This window comes from Pristiophorus japonicus, unplaced genomic scaffold, assembly GCF_044704955.1.
Source record: "Pristiophorus japonicus isolate sPriJap1 unplaced genomic scaffold, sPriJap1.hap1 HAP1_SCAFFOLD_29, whole genome shotgun sequence".
Lineage (NCBI taxonomy): Eukaryota > Metazoa > Chordata > Chondrichthyes > Pristiophoridae > Pristiophorus > Pristiophorus japonicus.
Window position 1 is genome coordinate 7,430,383 of NW_027252668.1, and position 18,265 is coordinate 7,448,647.

An 18,265-nucleotide genomic window follows, 5' to 3' on the forward strand; every position below is an offset into this window, starting at 1 on the left:
GAACACATTCAAGTTTAAAGATAGTGCAATTAGTGTTTAATTTTTGTTAATAAAAGGCGAAGAACAACAAAGCACCTCATATTCTGAAGATAGAAACAAAGAAACTTAGAAAGTAGGTGCAGGAGTAGGCCATTCGTCCCTTCCAGCCAGCACCACCATTCAATATGATCATGGCTGAGCATGCAACTTCACTTCCCCTTCCTGATTTCTCTCCATGCCCCTTGATCACTTTAGCCGTAAGGGCCATATCTCACTGTCTTTTGAGTATATCTATCCAACTGGCTTCCACATCTTTCTGTGGTACAGAATTCCACAGGTTCACAATGATCTGAGTGAAGAAGATGCTCCTCGTGTCGGTCCTAAATGGTTTACACTTTATCCTTAGACAGTGACCGCTGGTACTGGGCTTCCTTTATTCGGACTGCGGGAACCTTTTTACGCCATCAAACCTGTCCATTCCCGACCAAATTTTAAATGTTTCTATGAGCTCCCCTCTCATTCTTCTAAATTCCAGCGAGTATAAGCCTAGTCGATCCAGTCTTTCTTCATGTCTGTCCTGCCATCCCTGGAATCAATCTGATGAATATTCGCTACACTCCCTCAAAAGCAAGAATGTCCTTCCTCAGATTAGATGATCATAACTGCACACAATACTCAAGGTCTGGTCTCAGCAAGGTGCTGTACAAGTCTCTCTGCTCCGATACCCTAATCTCCTCGCTATGAAGGCCAGCATGACATTTGGCTTCCTTTACTGCATGCTGTACCTGTATGTATGAATGACTTCAACGACTGATGTCCCAAAATACCCAGGTCTCAATACCCCTCCGCTTTTACAAATCGGTCAACATTCAGATAACATTCTACCTTCAAGGTTTTGCCACCAAAGTGGATAAACTCACACTTATCTTCATTATATGGCATCTGCCATCCACCTAATCTGTCCAATTCCGCTGCAGCCTCCTAGCAGCTCGCACTGCAACCCAGCTTGGTGTGATTTGCAAAGTTGGAGATATTACATTGATGGAATTATTGAAAATCGCCACAGCTCGAGGAAACGGTACCGCCGCTCCTTTCTGCTCCTCCTTATTAAACTGCCGCCCAGACTTGCTCCCGCTCTTTCAACACCCGCTCATCTCTGCTGCCGTGCTGCAAACAGCCACTCCTGTGTGTCTCGCTTTTTAAATTGCTGCTTCCCTCTGCTCGTGCTATTTGAAAAATAACTCAAATCCTTTACTCCCTCACGTTACAAGCGATCCTCACTGCTCCCGCTCTTTATACCGAAGGATATCTGTGCCCCCGCTCATTTAACAGCCGCTCCTCTCTGTGTACGCTCTTGAAACAGTCGGGAAGTTTAATTTTTAAATACACGCTTTGTGAAATACTTCCATAAACACTGCATTGACCGGGAATCGAACCCGGGTCTCCCGCGTGGCAGGCGAGAATTCTACCCCTGAACCACCAATGCTCACATTACGAACACATTCAAGTTTAAAGATAGTGCAATTAGTGTTTAATTTTTGTTAATAAAAGGCGAAGAACAACAAAGCACCTCATATTCTGAAGATAGAAACATAGAAACTTAGAAAGTAGGTGCAGGAGTAGGCCATTCGTCCCTTCCAGCCAGCACCACCATTCAATATGATCATGGCTGAGCATGCAACTTCCCTTCCCCTTCCTGATTTCTCTCCATGCCCCTTGATCACTTTAGCCGTAAGGGCCATATCTCACTCTCTTTTGAGTATATCTATCCAACTGGCTTCCACATCTTTCTGTGGTACAGAATTCCACAGGTTCACAATGATCTGAGTGAAGAAGATTCTCCTCGTGTCGGTCCTAAATGGTTTACACTTTATCCTAAGACAGTGACCGCTGGTACTGGGCTTCCTTTATTCGGACTGCGGGAACCTTTTTACGCCATCAAACCTGTCCATTCCCGACCAAATTTTAAATGTTTCTATGAGCTCCCCTCTCATTCTTCTAAATTCCAGCGAGTATAAGCCTAGTCGATCCAGTCTTTCTTCATGTCTGTCCTGCCATCCCTGGAATCAATCTGGTGAATATTCGCTACACTCCCTCAAAAGCAAGAATGTCCTTCCTCAGATTAGATGATCATAACTGCACACAATACTCAAGGTCTGGTCTCAGCAAGGTGCTGTACAAGTCTCCATGCTCCGATACCCTAATCTCCTCGCTATGAAGGCCAGCATGACATTTGGCTTCCTTTACTGCATGCTGTACCTGTATGTATGAATGACTTCAACGACTGATGTCCCAAAATACCCAGGTCTCAATACCCCTCCGCTTTTACAAATGGGTCAACATTCAGATAACATTCTACCTTCAAGGTTTTGCCACCAAAGTGGATAAACTCACACTTATCTTCATTATATGGCATCTGCCATCCACCTAATCTGTCCAATTCCGCTGCAGCCTCCTAGCAGCTCGCACTGCAACCCAGCTTGGTGTGATTTGCAAAGTTGGAGATATTACATTGATGGAATTATTGAAAATCGCCACAGCTCGAGGAAACGGTACCGCCGCTCCTTTCTGCTCCTCCTTATTAAACTGCCGCCCAGACTTGCTCCCGCTCTTTCAACACCCGCTCATCTCTGCTGCCGTGCTGCAAACAGCCACTCCTGTGTGTCTCGCTTTTTAAATTGCTGCTTCCCTCTGCTCGTGTTATTTGAAAAATAACTCAAATCCTTTACTCCCTCACGTTACAAGCGATCCTCACTGCTCCCGCTCTTTATACCGAAGGATATCTGTGCCCCCGCTCATTTAACAGCCGCTCCTCTCTGTGTACGCTCTTGAAACAGTCGGGAAGTTTAATTTTTAAATACACGCTTTGTGAAATACTTCCATAAACACTGCATTGACCGGGAATCGAACCCGGGTCTCCCGCGTGGCAGGCGAGAATTCTACCCCTGAACCACCAATGCTCACATTACGAACACATTCAAGTTTAAAGATAGTGCAATTAGTGTTTAATTTTTGTTAATAAAAGGCGAAGAACAACAAAGCACCTCATATTCTGAAGATAGAAACATAGAAACTTAGAAAGTAGGTGCAGGAGTAGGCCATTCGTCCCTTCCAGCCAGCACCACCATTCAATATGATCATGGCTGAGCATGCAACTTCCCTTCCCCTTCCTGATTTCTCTCCATGCCCCTTGATCACTTTAGCCGTAAGGGCCATATCTCACTCTCTTTTGAGTATATCTATCCAACTGGCTTCCACATCTTTCTGTGGTACAGAATTCCACAGGTTCACAATGATCTGAGTGAAGAAGATTCTCCTCGTGTCGGTCCTAAATGGTTTACACTTTATCCTAAGACAGTGACCGCTGGTACTGGGCTTCCTTTATTCGGACTGCGGGAACCTTTTTACGCCATCAAACCTGTCCATTCCCGACCAAATTTTAAATGTTTCTATGAGCTCCCCTCTCATTCTTCTAAATTCCAGCGAGTATAAGCCTAGTCGATCCAGTCTTTCTTCATGTCTGTCCTGCCATCCCTGGAATCAATCTGGTGAATATTCGCTACACTCCCTCAAAAGCAAGAATGTCCTTCCTCAGATTAGATGATCATAACTGCACACAATACTCAAGGTCTGGTCTCAGCAAGGTGCTGTACAAGTCTCCATGCTCCGATACCCTAATCTCCTCGCTATGAAGGCCAGCATGACATTTGGCTTCCTTTACTGCATGCTGTACCTGTATGTATGAATGACTTCAACGACTGATGTCCCAAAATACCCAGGTCTCAATACCCCTCCGCTTTTACAAATGGGTCAACATTCAGATAACATTCTACCTTCAAGGTTTTGCCACCAAAGTGGATAAACTCACACTTATCTTCATTATATGGCATCTGCCATCCACCTAATCTGTCCAATTCCGCTGCAGCCTCCTAGCAGCTCGCACTGCAACCCAGCTTGGTGTGATTTGCAAAGTTGGAGATATTACATTGATGGAATTATTGAAAATCGCCACAGCTCGAGGAAACGGTACCGCCGCTCCTTTCTGCTCCTCCTTATTAAACTGCCGCCCAGACTTGCTCCCGCTCTTTCAACACCCGCTCATCTCTGCTGCCGTGCTGCAAACAGCCACTCCTGTGTGTCTCGCTTTTTAAATTGCTGCTTCCCTCTGCTCGTGTTATTTGAAAAATAACTCAAATCCTTTACTCCCTCACGTTACAAGCGATCCTCACTGCTCCCGCTCTTTATACCGAAGGATATCTGTGCCCCCGCTCATTTAACAGCCGCTCCTCTCTGTGTACGCTCTTGAAACAGTCTGGGAAGTTTAATTTTTAAATACACGCTTTGTGAAAGACTTCCATAAACACTGCATTGTCCGGGAATCGAACCCGGGTCTCCCGCGTGGCAGGCGAGAATTCTACCCCTGAACCACCAATGCTCACATTACGAACACATTCAAGTTTAAAGATAGTGCAATTAGTGTTTAATTTTTGTTAATAAAAGGCGAAGAACAACAAAGCACCTCATATTCTGAAGATAGAAACATAGAAACTTAGAAAGTAGGTGCAGGAGTAGGCCATTCGTCCCTTCCAGCCAGCACCACCATTCAATATGATCATGGCTGAGCATGCAACTTCCCTTCCCCTTCCTGATTTCTCTCCATGCCCCTTGATCACTTTAGCCGTAAGGGCCATATCTCACTCTCTTTTGAGTATATCTATCCAACTGGCTTCCACATCTTTCTGTGGTACAGAATTCCACAGGTTCACAATGATCTGAGTGAAGAAGATTCTCCTCGTGTCGGTCCTAAATGGTTTACACTTTATCCTAAGACAGTGACCGCTGGTACTGGGCTTCCTTTATTCGGACTGCGGGAACCTTTTTACGCCATCAAACCTGTCCATTCCCGACCAAATTTTAAATGTTTCTATGAGCTCCCCTCTCATTCTTCTAAATTCCAGCGAGTATAAGCCTAGTCGATCCAGTCTTTCTTCATGTCAGTCCTGCCATCCCTGGAATCAATCTGGTGAATATTCGCTACACTCCCTCAAAAGCAAGAATGTCCTTCCTCAGATTAGATGATCATAACTGCACACAATACTCAAGGTCTGGTCTCAGCAAGGTGCTGTACAAGTCTCCATGCTCCGATACCCTAATCTCCTCGCTATGAAGGCCAGCATGACATTTGGCTTCCTTTACTGCATGCTGTACCTGTATGTATGAATGACTTCAACGACTGATGTCCCAAAATACCCAGGTCTCAATACCCCTCCGCTTTTACAAATCGGTCAACATTCAGATAACATTCTACCTTCAAGGTTTTGCCACCAAAGTGGATAAACTCACACTTATCTTCATTATATGGCATCTGCCATCCACCTAATCTGTCCAATTCCGCTGCAGCCTCCTAGCAGCTCGCACTGCAACCCAGCTTGGTGTGATTTGCAAAGTTGGAGATATTACATTGATGGAATTATTGAAAATCGCCACAGCTCGAGGAAACGGTACCGCCGCTCCTTTCTGCTCCTCCTTATTAAACTGCCGCCCAGACTTGCTCCCGCTCTTTCAACACCCGCTCATCTCTGCTGCCGTGCTGCAAACAGCCACTCCTGTGTGTCTCGCTTTTTAAATTGCTGCTTCCCTCTGCTCGTGTTATTTGAAAAATAACTCAAATCCTTTACTCCCTCACGTTACAAGCGATCCTCACTGCTCCCGCTCTTTATACCGAAGGATATCTGTGCCCCCGCTCATTTAACAGCCGCTCCTCTCTGTGTACGCTCTTGAAACAGTCGGGAAGTTTAATTTTTAAATACACGCTTTGTGAAATACTTCCATAAACACTGCATTGACCGGGAATCGAACCCGGGTCTCCCGCGTGGCAGGCGAGAATTCTACCCCTGAACCACCAATGCTCACATTACGAACACATTCAAGTTTAAAGATAGTGCAATTAGTGTTTAATTTTTGTTAATAAAAGGCGAAGAACAACAAAGCACCTCATATTCTGAAGATAGAAACATAGAAACTTAGAAAGTAGGTGCAGGAGTAGGCCATTCGTCCCTTCCAGCCAGCACCACCATTCAATATGATCATGGCTGAGCATGCAACTTCACTTCCCCTTCCTGATTTCTCTCCATGCCCCTTGATCACTTTAGCCGTAAGGGCCATATCTCACTGTCTTTTGAGTATATCTATCCAACTGGCTTCCACATCTTTCTGTGGTACAGAATTCCACAGGTTCACAATGATCTGAGTGAAGAAGATGCTCCTCGTGTCGGTCCTAAATGGTTTACACTTTATCCTTAGACAGTGACCGCTGGTACTGGGCTTCCTTTATTCGGACTGCGGGAACCTTTTTACGCCATCAAACCTGTCCATTCCCGACCAAATTTTAAATGTTTCTATGAGCTCCCCTCTCATTCTTCTAAATTCCAGCGAGTATAAGCCTAGTCGATCCAGTCTTTCTTCATGTCTGTCCTGCCATCCCTGGAATCAATCTGATGAATATTCGCTACACTCCCTCAAAAGCAAGAATGTCCTTCCTCAGATTAGATGATCATAACTGCACACAATACTCAAGGTCTGGTCTCAGCAAGGTGCTGTACAAGTCTCTCTGCTCCGATACCCTAATCTCCTCGCTATGAAGGCCAGCATGACATTTGGCTTCCTTTACTGCATGCTGTACCTGTATGTATGAATGACTTCAACGACTGATGTCCCAAAATACCCAGGTCTCAATACCCCTCCGCTTTTACAAATGGGTCAACATTCAGATAACATTCTACCTTCAAGGTTTTGCCACCAAAGTGGATAAACTCACACTTATCTTCATTATATGGCATCTGCCATCCACCTAATCTGTCCAATTCCGCTGCAGCCTCCTAGCAGCTCGCACTGCAACCCAGCTTGGTGTGATTTGCAAAGTTGGAGATATTACATTGATGGAATTATTGAAAATCGCCACAGCTCGAGGAAACGGTACCGCCGCTCCTTTCTGCTCCTCCTTATTAAACTGCCGCCCAGACTTGCTCCCGCTCTTTCAACACCCGCTCATCTCTGCTGCCGTGCTGCAAACAGCCACTCCTGTGTGTCTCGCTTTTTAAATTGCTGCTTCCCTCTGCTCGTGCTATTTGAAAAATAACTCAAATCCTTTACTCCCTCACGTTACAAGCGATCCTCACTGCTCCCGCTCTTTATACCGAAGGATATCTGTGCCCCCGCTCATTTAACAGCCGCTCCTCTCTGTGTACGCTCTTGAAACAGTCGGGAAGTTTAATTTTTAAATACACGCTTTGTGAAATACTTCCATAAACACTGCATTGACCGGGAATCGAACCCGGGTCTCCCGCGTGGCAGGCGAGAATTCTACCCCTGAACCACCAATGCTCACATTACGAACACATTCAAGTTTAAAGATAGTGCAATTAGTGTTTAATTTTTGTTAATAAAAGGCGAAGAACAACAAAGCACCTCATATTCTGAAGATAGAAACATAGAAACTTAGAAAGTAGGTGCAGGAGTAGGCCATTCGTCCCTTCCAGCCAGCACCACCATTCAATATGATCATGGCTGAGCATGCAACTTCCCTTCCCCTTCCTGATTTCTCTCCATGCCCCTTGATCACTTTAGCCGTAAGGGCCATATCTCACTCTCTTTTGAGTATATCTATCCAACTGGCTTCCACATCTTTCTGTGGTACAGAATTCCACAGGTTCACAATGATCTGAGTGAAGAAGATTCTCCTCGTGTCGGTCCTAAATGGTTTACACTTTATCCTAAGACAGTGACCGCTGGTACTGGGCTTCCTTTATTCGGACTGCGGGAACCTTTTTACGCCATCAAACCTGTCCATTCCCGACCAAATTTTAAATGTTTCTATGAGCTCCCCTCTCATTCTTCTAAATTCCAGCGAGTATAAGCCTAGTCGATCCAGTCTTTCTTCATGTCTGTCCTGCCATCCCTGGAATCAATCTGGTGAATATTCGCTACACTCCCTCAAAAGCAAGAATGTCCTTCCTCAGATTAGATGATCATAACTGCACACAATACTCAAGGTCTGGTCTCAGCAAGGTGCTGTACAAGTCTCCATGCTCCGATACCCTAATCTCCTCGCTATGAAGGCCAGCATGACATTTGGCTTCCTTTACTGCATGCTGTACCTGTATGTATGAATGACTTCAACGACTGATGTCCCAAAATACCCAGGTCTCAATACCCCTCCGCTTTTACAAATGGGTCAACATTCAGATAACATTCTACCTTCAAGGTTTTGCCACCAAAGTGGATAAACTCACACTTATCTTCATTATATGGCATCTGCCATCCACCTAATCTGTCCAATTCCGCTGCAGCCTCCTAGCAGCTCGCACTGCAACCCAGCTTGGTGTGATTTGCAAAGTTGGAGATATTACATTGATGGAATTATTGAAAATCGCCACAGCTCGAGGAAACGGTACCGCCGCTCCTTTCTGCTCCTCCTTATTAAACTGCCGCCCAGACTTGCTCCCGCTCTTTCAACACCCGCTCATCTCTGCTGCCGTGCTGCAAACAGCCACTCCTGTGTGTCTCGCTTTTTAAATTGCTGCTTCCCTCTGCTCGTGTTATTTGAAAAATAACTCAAATCCTTTACTCCCTCACGTTACAAGCGATCCTCACTGCTCCCGCTCTTTATACCGAAGGATATCTGTGCCCCCGCTCATTTAACAGCCGCTCCTCTCTGTGTACGCTCTTGAAACAGTCGGGAAGTTTAATTTTTAAATACACGCTTTGTGAAATACTTCCATAAACACTGCATTGACCGGGAATCGAACCCGGGTCTCCCGCGTGGCAGGCGGGAATTCTACCCCTGAACCACCAATGCTCACATTACGAACACATTCAAGTTTAAAGATAGTGCAATTAGTGTTTAATTTTTGTTAATAAAAGGCGAAGAACAACAAAGCACCTCATATTCTGAAGATAGAAACATAGAAACTTAGAAAGTAGGTGCAGGAGTAGGCCATTCGTCCCTTCCAGCCAGCACCACCATTCAATATGATCATGGCTGAGCATGCAACTTCCCTTCCCCTTCCTGATTTCTCTCCATGCCCCTTGATCACTTTAGCCGTAAGGGCCATATCTCACTCTCTTTTGAGTATATCTATCCAACTGGCTTCCACATCTTTCTGTGGTACAGAATTCCACAGGTTCACAATGATCTGAGTGAAGAAGATTCTCCTCGTGTCGGTCCTAAATGGTTTACACTTTATCCTAAGACAGTGACCGCTGGTACTGGGCTTCCTTTATTCGGACTGCGGGAACCTTTTTACGCCATCAAACCTGTCCATTCCCGACCAAATTTTAAATGTTTCTATGAGCTCCCCTCTCATTCTTCTAAATTCCAGCGAGTATAAGCCTAGTCGATCCAGTCTTTCTTCATGTCTGTCCTGCCATCCCTGGAATCAATCTGGTGAATATTCGCTACACTCCCTCAAAAGCAAGAATGTCCTTCCTCAGATTAGATGATCATAACTGCACACAATACTCAAGGTCTGGTCTCAGCAAGGTGCTGTACAAGTCTCCATGCTCCGATACCCTAATCTCCTCGCTATGAAGGCCAGCATGACATTTGGCTTCCTTTACTGCATGCTGTACCTGTATGTATGAATGACTTCAACGACTGATGTCCCAAAATACCCAGGTCTCAATACCCCTCCGCTTTTACAAATGGGTCAACATTCAGATAACATTCTACCTTCAAGGTTTTGCCACCAAAGTGGATAAACTCACACTTATCTTCATTATATGGCATCTGCCATCCACCTAATCTGTCCAATTCCGCTGCAGCCTCCTAGCAGCTCGCACTGCAACCCAGCTTGGTGTGATTTGCAAAGTTGGAGATATTACATTGATGGAATTATTGAAAATCGCCACAGCTCGAGGAAACGGTACCGCCGCTCCTTTCTGCTCCTCCTTATTAAACTGCCGCCCAGACTTGCTCCCGCTCTTTCAACACCCGCTCATCTCTGCTGCCGTGCTGCAAACAGCCACTCCTGTGTGTCTCGCTTTTTAAATTGCTGCTTCCCTCTGCTCGTGTTATTTGAAAAATAACTCAAATCCTTTACTCCCTCACGTTACAAGCGATCCTCACTGCTCCCGCTCTTTATACCGAAGGATATCTGTGCCCCCGCTCATTTAACAGCCGCTCCTCTCTGTGTACGCTCTTGAAACAGTCTGGTTAGTTTAATTTTTAAATACACGCTTTGTGAAAGACTTCCATAAACACTGCATTGTCCGGGAATCGAACCCGGGTCTCCCGCGTGGCAGGCGAGAATTCTACCCCTGAACCACCAATGCTCACATTACGAACACATTCAAGTTTAAAGATAGTGCAATTAGTGTTTAATTTTTGTTAATAAAAGGCGAAGAACAACAAAGCACCTCATATTCTGAAGATAGAAACATAGAAACTTAGAAAGTAGGTGCAGGAGTAGGCCATTCGTCCCTTCCAGCCAGCACCACCATTCAATATGATCATGGCTGAGCATGCAACTTCCCTTCCCCTTCCTGATTTCTCTCCATGCCCCTTGATCACTTTAGCCGTAAGGGCCATATCTCACTCTCTTTTGAGTATATCTATCCAACTGGCTTCCACATCTTTCTGTGGTACAGAATTCCACAGGTTCACAATGATCTGAGTGAAGAAGATTCTCCTCGTGTCGGTCCTAAATGGTTTACACTTTATCCTAAGACAGTGACCGCTGGTACTGGGCTTCCTTTATTCGGACTGCGGGAACCTTTTTACGCCATCAAACCTGTCCATTCCCGACCAAATTTTAAATGTTTCTATGAGCTCCCCTCTCATTCTTCTAAATTCCAGCGAGTATAAGCCTAGTCGATCCAGTCTTTCTTCATGTCAGTCCTGCCATCCCTGGAATCAATCTGGTGAATATTCGCTACACTCCCTCAAAAGCAAGAATGTCCTTCCTCAGATTAGATGATCATAACTGCACACAATACTCAAGGTCTGGTCTCAGCAAGGTGCTGTACAAGTCTCCATGCTCCGATACCCTAATCTCCTCGCTATGAAGGCCAGCATGACATTTGGCTTCCTTTACTGCATGCTGTACCTGTATGTATGAATGACTTCAACGACTGATGTCCCAAAATACCCAGGTCTCAATACCCCTCCGCTTTTACAAATCGGTCAACATTCAGATAACATTCTACCTTCAAGGTTTTGCCACCAAAGTGGATAAACTCACACTTATCTTCATTATATGGCATCTGCCATCCACCTAATCTGTCCAATTCCGCTGCAGCCTCCTAGCAGCTCGCACTGCAACCCAGCTTGGTGTGATTTGCAAAGTTGGAGATATTACATTGATGGAATTATTGAAAATCGCCACAGCTCGAGGAAACGGTACCGCCGCTCCTTTCTGCTCCTCCTTATTAAACTGCCGCCCAGACTTGCTCCCGCTCTTTCAACACCCGCTCATCTCTGCTGCCGTGCTGCAAACAGCCACTCCTGTGTGTCTCGCTTTTTAAATTGCTGCTTCCCTCTGCTCGTGTTATTTGAAAAATAACTCAAATCCTTTACTCCCTCACGTTACAAGCGATCCTCACTGCTCCCGCTCTTTATACCGAAGGATATCTGTGCCCCCGCTCATTTAACAGCCGCTCCTCTCTGTGTACGCTCTTGAAACAGTCGGGAAGTTTAATTTTTAAATACACGCTTTGTGAAATACTTCCATAAACACTGCATTGACCGGGAATCGAACCCGGGTCTCCCGCGTGGCAGGCGAGAATTCTACCCCTGAACCACCAATGCTCACATTACGAACACATTCAAGTTTAAAGATAGTGCAATTAGTGTTTAATTTTTGTTAATAAAAGGCGAAGAACAACAAAGCACCTCATATTCTGAAGATAGAAACATAGAAACTTAGAAAGTAGGTGCAGGAGTAGGCCATTCGTCCCTTCCAGCCAGCACCACCATTCAATATGATCATGGCTGAGCATGCAACTTCACTTCCCCTTCCTGATTTCTCTCCATGCCCCTTGATCACTTTAGCCGTAAGGGCCATATCTCACTGTCTTTTGAGTATATCTATCCAACTGGCTTCCACATCTTTCTGTGGTACAGAATTCCACAGGTTCACAATGATCTGAGTGAAGAAGATGCTCCTCGTGTCGGTCCTAAATGGTTTACACTTTATCCTTAGACAGTGACCGCTGGTACTGGGCTTCCTTTATTCGGACTGCGGGAACCTTTTTACGCCATCAAACCTGTCCATTCCCGACCAAATTTTAAATGTTTCTATGAGCTCCCCTCTCATTCTTCTAAATTCCAGCGAGTATAAGCCTAGTCGATCCAGTCTTTCTTCATGTCTGTCCTGCCATCCCTGGAATCAATCTGATGAATATTCGCTACACTCCCTCAAAAGCAAGAATGTCCTTCCTCAGATTAGATGATCATAACTGCACACAATACTCAAGGTCTGGTCTCAGCAAGGTGCTGTACAAGTCTCTCTGCTCCGATACCCTAATCTCCTCGCTATGAAGGCCAGCATGACATTTGGCTTCCTTTACTGCATGCTGTACCTGTATGTATGAATGACTTCAACGACTGATGTCCCAAAATACCCAGGTCTCAATACCCCTCCGCTTTTACAAATCGGTCAACATTCAGATAACATTCTACCTTCAAGGTTTTGCCACCAAAGTGGATAAACTCACACTTATCTTCATTATATGGCATCTGCCATCCACCTAATCTGTCCAATTCCGCTGCAGCCTCCTAGCAGCTCGCACTGCAACCCAGCTTGGTGTGATTTGCAAAGTTGGAGATATTACATTGATGGAATTATTGAAAATCGCCACAGCTCGAGGAAACGGTACCGCCGCTCCTTTCTGCTCCTCCTTATTAAACTGCCGCCCAGACTTGCTCCCGCTCTTTCAACACCCGCTCATCTCTGCTGCCGTGCTGCAAACAGCCACTCCTGTGTGTCTCGCTTTTTAAATTGCTGCTTCCCTCTGCTCGTGCTATTTGAAAAATAACTCAAATCCTTTACTCCCTCACGTTACAAGCGATCCTCACTGCTCCCGCTCTTTATACCGAAGGATATCTGTGCCCCCGCTCATTTAACAGCCGCTCCTCTCTGTGTACGCTCTTGAAACAGTCGGGAAGTTTAATTTTTAAATACACGCTTTGTGAAATACTTCCATAAACACTGCATTGACCGGGAATCGAACCCGGGTCTCCCGCGTGGCAGGCGAGAATTCTACCCCTGAACCACCAATGCTCACATTACGAACACATTCAAGTTTAAAGATAGTGCAATTAGTGTTTAATTTTTGTTAATAAAAGGCGAAGACCAACAAAGCACCTCATATTCTGAAGATAGAAACATAGAAACTTAGAAAGTAGGTGCAGGAGTAGGCCATTCGTCCCTTCCAGCCAGCACCACCATTCAATATGATCATGGCTGAGCATGCAACTTCACTTCCCCTTCCTGATTTCTCTCCATGCCCCTTGATCACTTTAGCCGTAAGGGCCATATCTCACTGTCTTTTGAGTATATCTATCCAACTGGCTTCCACATCTTTCTGTGGTACAGAATTCCACAGGTTCACAATGATCTGAGTGAAGAAGATGCTCCTCGTGTCGGTCCTAAATGGTTTACACTTTATCCTTAGACAGTGACCGCTGGTACTGGGCTTCCTTTATTCGGACTGCGGGAACCTTTTTACGCCATCAAACCTGTCCATTCCCGACCAAATTTTAAATGTTTCTATGAGCTCCCCTCTCATTCTTCTAAATTCCAGCGAGTATAAGCCTAGTCGATCCAGTCTTTCTTCATGTCTGTCCTGCCATCCCTGGAATCAATCTGATGAATATTCGCTACACTCCCTCAAAAGCAAGAATGTCCTTCCTCAGATTAGATGATCATAACTGCACACAATACTCAAGGTCTGGTCTCAGCAAGGTGCTGTACAAGTCTCTCTGCTCCGATACCCTAATCTCCTCGCTATGAAGGCCAGCATGACATTTGGCTTCCTTTACTGCATGCTGTACCTGTATGTATGAATGACTTCAACGACTGATGTCCCAAAATACCCAGGTCTCAATACCCCTCCGCTTTTACAAATCGGTCAACATTCAGATAACATTCTACCTTCAAGGTTTTGCCACCAAAGTGGATAAACTCACACTTATCTTCATTATATGGCATCTGCCATCCACCTAATCTGTCCAATTCCGCTGCAGCCTCCTAGCAGCTCGCACTGCAACCCAGCTTGGTGTGATTTGCAAAGTTGGAGATATTACATTGATGGAATTATTGAAAATCGCCACAGCTCGAGGAAACGGTACCGCCGCTCCTTTCTGCTCCTCCTTATTAAACTGCCGCCCAGACTTGCTCCCGCTCTTTCAACACCCGCTCATCTCTGCTGCCGTGCTGCAAACAGCCACTCCTGTGTGTCTCGCTTTTTAAATTGCTGCTTCCCTCTGCTCGTGCTATTTGAAAAATAACTCAAATCCTTTACTCCCTCACGTTACAAGCGATCCTCACTGCTCCCGCTCTTTATACCGAAGGATATCTGTGCCCCCGCTCATTTAACAGCCGCTCCTCTCTGTGTACGCTCTTGAAACAGTCGGGAAGTTTAATTTTTAAATACACGCTTTGTGAAATACTTCCATAAACACTGCATTGACCGGGAATCGAACCCGGGTCTCCCGCGTGGCAGGCGAGAATTCTACCCCTGAACCACCAATGCTCACATTACGAACACATTCAAGTTTAAAGATAGTGCAATTAGTGTTTAATTTTTGTTAATAAAAGGCGAAGAACAACAAAGCACCTCATATTCTGAAGATAGAAACATAGAAACTTAGAAAGTAGGTGCAGGAGTAGGCCATTCGTCCCTTCCAGCCAGCACCACCATTCAATATGATCATGGCTGAGCATGCAACTTCCCTTCCCCTTCCTGATTTCTCTCCATGCCCCTTGATCACTTTAGCCGTAAGGGCCATATCTCACTCTCTTTTGAGTATATCTATCCAACTGGCTTCCACATCTTTCTGTGGTACAGAATTCCACAGGTTCACAATGATCTGAGTGAAGAAGATTCTCCTCGTGTCGGTCCTAAATGGTTTACACTTTATCCTAAGACAGTGACCGCTGGTACTGGGCTTCCTTTATTCGGACTGCGGGAACCTTTTTACGCCATCAAACCTGTCCATTCCCGACCAAATTTTAAATGTTTCTATGAGCTCCCCTCTCATTCTTCTAAATTCCAGCGAGTATAAGCCTAGTCGATCCAGTCTTTCTTCATGTCTGTCCTGCCATCCCTGGAATCAATCTGGTGAATATTCGCTACACTCCCTCAAAAGCAAGAATGTCCTTCCTCAGATTAGATGATCATAACTGCACACAATACTCAAGGTCTGGTCTCAGCAAGGTGCTGTACAAGTCTCCATGCTCCGATACCCTAATCTCCTCGCTATGAAGGCCAGCATGACATTTGGCTTCCTTTACTGCATGCTGTACCTGTATGTATGAATGACTTCAACGACTGATGTCCCAAAATACCCAGGTCTCAATACCCCTCCGCTTTTACAAATGGGTCAACATTCAGATAACATTCTACCTTCAAGGTTTTGCCACCAAAGTGGATAAACTCACACTTATCTTCATTATATGGCATCTGCCATCCACCTAATCTGTCCAATTCCGCTGCAGCCTCCTAGCAGCTCGCACTGCAACCCAGCTTGGTGTGATTTGCAAAGTTGGAGATATTACATTGATGGAATTATTGAAAATCGCCACAGCTCGAGGAAACGGTACCGCCGCTCCTTTCTGCTCCTCCTTATTAAACTGCCGCCCAGACTTGCTCCCGCTCTTTCAACACCCGCTCATCTCTGCTGCCGTGCTGCAAACAGCCACTCCTGTGTGTCTCGCTTTTTAAATTGCTGCTTCCCTCTGCTCGTGTTATTTGAAAAATAACTCAAATCCTTTACTCCCTCACGTTACAAGCGATCCTCACTGCTCCCGCTCTTTATACCGAAGGATATCTGTGCCCCCGCTCATTTAACAGCCGCTCCTCTCTGTGTACGCTCTTGAAACAGTCTGGTTAGTTTAATTTTTAAATACACGCTTTGTGAAAGACTTCCATAAACACTGCATTGTCCGGGAATCGAACCCGGGTCTCCCGCGTGGCAGGCGAGAATTCTACCCCTGAACCACCAATGCTCACATTACGAACACATTCAAGTTTAAAGATAGTGCAATTAGTGTTTAATTTTTGTTAATAAAAGGCGAAGAACAACAAAGCACCTCATATTCTGAAGATAGAAACATAGAAACTTAGAAAGTAGGTGCAGGAGTAGGCCATTCGTCCCTTCCAGCCAGCACCACCATTCAATATGATCATGGCTGAGCATGCAACTTCCCTTCCCCTTCCTGATTTCTCTCCATGCCCCTTGATCACTTTAGCCGTAAGGGCCATATCTCACTCTCTTTTGAGTATATCTATCCAACTGGCTTCCACATCTTTCTGTGGTACAGAATTCCACAGGTTCACAATGATCTGAGTGAAGAAGATTCTCCTCGTGTCGGTCCTAAATGGTTTACACTTTATCCTAAGACAGTGACCGCTGGTACTGGGCTTCCTTTATTCGGACTGCGGGAACCTTTTTACGCCATCAAACCTGTCCATTCCCGACCAAATTTTAAATGTTTCTATGAGCTCCCCTCTCATTCTTCTAAATTCCAGCGAGTATAAGCCTAGTCGATCCAGTCTTTCTTCATGTCAGTCCTGCCATCCCTGGAATCAATCTGGTGAATATTCGCTACACTCCCTCAAAAGCAAGAATGTCCTTCCTCAGATTAGATGATCATAACTGCACACAATACTCAAGGTCTGGTCTCAGCAAGGTGCTGTACAAGTCTCCATGCTCCGATACCCTAATCTCCTCGCTATGAAGGCCAGCATGACATTTGGCTTCCTTTACTGCATGCTGTACCTGTATGTATGAATGACTTCAACGACTGATGTCCCAAAATACCCAGGTCTCAATACCCCTCCGCTTTTACAAATCGGTCAACATTCAGATAACATTCTACCTTCAAGGTTTTGCCACCAAAGTGGATAAACTCACACTTATCTTCATTATATGGCATCTGCCATCCACCTAATCTGTCCAATTCCGCTGCAGCCTCCTAGCAGCTCGCACTGCAACCCAGCTTGGTGTGATTTGCAAAGTTGGAGATATTACATTGATGGAATTATTGAAAATCGCCACAGCTCGAGGAAACGGTACCGCCGCTCCTTTCTGCTCCTCCTTATTAAACTGCCGCCCAGACTTGCTCCCGCTCTTTCAACACCCGCTCATCTCTGCTGCCGTGCTGCAAACAGCCACTCCTGTGTGTCTCGCTTTTTAAATTGCTGCTTCCCTCTGCTCGTGTTATTTGAAAAATAACTCAAATCCTTTACTCCCTCACGTTACAAGCGATCCTCACTGCTCCCGCTCTTTATACCGAAGGATATCTGTGCCCCCGCTCATTTAACAGCCGCTCCTCTCTGTGTACGCTCTTGAAACAGTCGGGAAGTTTAATTTTTAAATACACGCTTTGTGAAATACTTCCATAAACACTGCATTGACCGGGAATCGAACCCGGGTCTCCCGCGTGGCAGGCGAGAATTCTACCCCTGAACCACCAATGCTCACATTACGAACACATTCAAGTTTAAAGATAGTGCAATTAGTGTTTAATTTTTGTTAATAAAAGGCGAAGAACAACAAAGCACCTCATATTCTGAAGATAGAAACATAGAAACTTAGAAAGTAGGTGCAGGAGTAGGCCATTCGTCCCTTCCAGCCAGCACCACCATTCAATATGATCATGGCTGAGCATGCAACTTCACTTCCCCTTCCTGATTTCTCTCCATGCCCCTTGATCACTTTAGCCGTAAGGGCCATATCTCACTGTCTTTTGAGTATATCTATCCAACTGGCTTCCACATCTTTCTGTGGTACAGAATTCCACAGGTTCACAATGATCTGAGTGAAGAAGATGCTCCTCGTGTCGGTCCTAAATGGTTTACACTTTATCCTTAGACAGTGACCGCTGGTACTGGGCTTCCTTTATTCGGACTGCGGGAACCTTTTTACGCCATCAAACCTGTCCATTCCCGACCAAATTTTAAATGTTTCTATGAGCTCCCCTCTCATTCTTCTAAATTCCAGCGAGTATAAGCCTAGTCGATCCAGTCTTTCTTCATGTCTGTCCTGCCATCCCTGGAATCA

The 18,265-nt window shown here is 45.3% G+C and overlaps 1 protein-coding gene and 12 non-coding genes across 13 annotated transcripts in view; 1 reads left to right on the top strand and 12 right to left on the bottom strand.

Annotated features, from left to right (window-relative positions):
- The window catches only part of LOC139248232 (zinc finger protein 84-like), a 1,036,220-nt gene that overhangs the window by 279,508 nt on the left and 738,447 nt on the right, over window positions 1-18,265 (top strand). The gene's annotated exons all lie outside the window — the stretch shown is intronic.
- On the bottom strand, window positions 1,395-1,465 carry trnag-gcc (transfer RNA glycine (anticodon GCC)). Its single transcript has one exon. It is a non-coding gene; the product is annotated as a tRNA-Gly (tRNA).
- On the bottom strand, window positions 2,869-2,939 carry trnag-gcc (transfer RNA glycine (anticodon GCC)). The gene has a single exon. It is a non-coding gene; the product is annotated as a tRNA-Gly (tRNA).
- trnag-gcc (transfer RNA glycine (anticodon GCC)) lies at window positions 4,344-4,414 on the bottom strand. The gene has a single exon. It is a non-coding gene; the product is annotated as a tRNA-Gly (tRNA).
- trnag-gcc (transfer RNA glycine (anticodon GCC)) lies at window positions 5,818-5,888 on the bottom strand. The gene has a single exon. It is a non-coding gene; the product is annotated as a tRNA-Gly (tRNA).
- On the bottom strand, window positions 7,292-7,362 carry trnag-gcc (transfer RNA glycine (anticodon GCC)). Its single transcript has one exon. It is a non-coding gene; the product is annotated as a tRNA-Gly (tRNA).
- Window positions 8,766-8,836, bottom strand: trnag-gcc (transfer RNA glycine (anticodon GCC)). The gene has a single exon. It is a non-coding gene; the product is annotated as a tRNA-Gly (tRNA).
- Window positions 10,241-10,311, bottom strand: trnag-gcc (transfer RNA glycine (anticodon GCC)). The gene has a single exon. It is a non-coding gene; the product is annotated as a tRNA-Gly (tRNA).
- Window positions 11,715-11,785, bottom strand: trnag-gcc (transfer RNA glycine (anticodon GCC)). Its single transcript has one exon. It is a non-coding gene; the product is annotated as a tRNA-Gly (tRNA).
- Window positions 13,189-13,259, bottom strand: trnag-gcc (transfer RNA glycine (anticodon GCC)). Its single transcript has one exon. It is a non-coding gene; the product is annotated as a tRNA-Gly (tRNA).
- trnag-gcc (transfer RNA glycine (anticodon GCC)) lies at window positions 14,663-14,733 on the bottom strand. The gene has a single exon. It is a non-coding gene; the product is annotated as a tRNA-Gly (tRNA).
- Window positions 16,138-16,208, bottom strand: trnag-gcc (transfer RNA glycine (anticodon GCC)). Its single transcript has one exon. It is a non-coding gene; the product is annotated as a tRNA-Gly (tRNA).
- Window positions 17,612-17,682, bottom strand: trnag-gcc (transfer RNA glycine (anticodon GCC)). Its single transcript has one exon. It is a non-coding gene; the product is annotated as a tRNA-Gly (tRNA).